Here is a 1,573-nt window from a genome sequence, read left to right as displayed (position 1 = left end):
GAGTGGGTCTTCCGTACGCCACATTTCCCGCGCCCCACCGCGGGGCGGGGATTCGGCGCTGGGCTCTTCCCTGTTCACTCGCCGTTACTGAGGGAATCCTGGTTAGTTTCTTTTCCTCCGCTGACTAATATGCTTAAATTCAGCGGGTCGCCACGTCTGATCTGAGGTCGCGTCTCAGAGGGCGCGCCCCCACCGGGGAGGGGGGGGGCGCGAGGGGGGCGCGAGGCCGGGAGAGGGGAAGGGGAGAGGCACGGGCCGACGGAGGACCCCGGCACGGGAAAGGCCACGGTCGACGCCCGCCCGGTCACCGACACGGGCCGGCGGGCGGGGAGCACGAGCCGGCGGCACAGGCGGGGGCCCTGCCGGGCTTGGGAGGAGCGGGAGGCGGGAGGGGGCGGAGACGAGGGCCGCGGGCGGGCGGGCGCGCCGCGCACGCAACGCACGCAACGCACGCAACGCACAGCGCGGGGCCGGGCGGGGGGGAAAAAAAAGAGCACGGGCACGACCGGGGGCGGGAAGGGGCCGAGGCGCGGCGGTCGCCCCCGACCGCCGGCCCCCGCCCCGACCCAACCCCGCGACACGCCAACCCGCCTCTCCCCCCACGCACAACCGGGCGCGCTCCGCCGCACGGAGCGACGGACGACACGGCGCCCTCCCACGACGCCCCGCCGAGCCCCGACCCACCCACCGCGGGCTCGGGGCACGCAGCGCGGCGCGGCCACAACCCGGGGGGAAGCGCGCAGCGGCGGGCGGCGCCACGGCGTCCCGCGGGCCGCCGCCGGGGCACGCATCCCCGGGGCGCGGCCCCGCGCGCGACTCGGCCTCGGCGCGAGCCGCCCCGACAGGGCGTAAGGCCGGGATCGCCGGCGGGGAGGGGAGGGGCGGGGCGGGTGCGGACCCCGGACGCGCGGCGGCGGCGGGAGCCCAGGGAATGGGGCGGGCCCGGCTGGGACAACCGCGGTCGCCGCTGGGGGCACAGCAGCGAGACCGGCGGCATTCCAGATCCGGGCCCCTTCCCCACCCCGACGGACCCACGACCGGCGCGGCACGGGACGGGACCGCGACCCCCCCCCCACGCACAGCCCGGGCGACCCCAAGACCGCGTGCGGCGCGAGGGAGCTCCCCCAGAGGGACCGCGGCGGCCACGGCCCTCAGCGCGAGCTCTCTCCTCTCTCCCATTCTCGCGGGCGGCGCCACACACCCCCCCGCCCCGGCGCCGGCCCCCTTCCTCCCCCGACACACACCCAACACACACCTCCTCCCCCACGTCCCGCACACGCGCCACCGCCGGGCGGACCCGGCGGGGCGGGGGCGGGGGCGGGGACGGGGCAGGGGTGATGCCAGGCAGGAGGCGGGGACCAGGCAACGAGGCGGAGGAGGGGCCACCGTGTCTGCACTTAGGGGGACGGAGGGCCCGGCGGCCGAGCCGACCCCTCCCCACCTGAGGACCGAGCCCACAGGCGGGCAGGGCAGGCACCAGCAGAACGGGCCCTGCGAGGGAAACCCCCAGCCGCGCCAACCCCCAAGGGCGAGAGACCCCAGGGGCAGCGATTGATCGTCAAGCGACGCTCAG

The 1,573-nt window shown here is 77.7% G+C and overlaps 1 non-coding gene across 1 annotated transcript in view; it reads right to left on the bottom strand.

The window, feature by feature from the left end:
• Positions 1-1,563: 1,563 nt before the first annotated feature.
• Positions 1,564-1,573, bottom strand: part of LOC135363066 (5.8S ribosomal RNA) — a 153-nt gene continuing 143 nt past the window's right edge. Inside the window, exon 1 of the ribosomal RNA XR_010408790.1 lies at positions 1,564-1,573. This exon is cut by the window's right edge and continues 143 nt beyond it. This is a non-coding gene — a ribosomal RNA (5.8S ribosomal RNA).

Source organism: Mirounga angustirostris, unplaced genomic scaffold (genome assembly GCF_029215605.1).
Source record: "Mirounga angustirostris isolate CCGP_5_RB_7025 unplaced genomic scaffold, mMirAng1.0.hap1 SCAF_17, whole genome shotgun sequence".
NCBI classification, from domain to species: domain Eukaryota; kingdom Metazoa; phylum Chordata; class Mammalia; order Carnivora; family Phocidae; genus Mirounga; species Mirounga angustirostris.
Note: the sequence above shows the minus strand (reverse complement) of the source record. Positions and strands in the feature narration are given on the sequence as shown.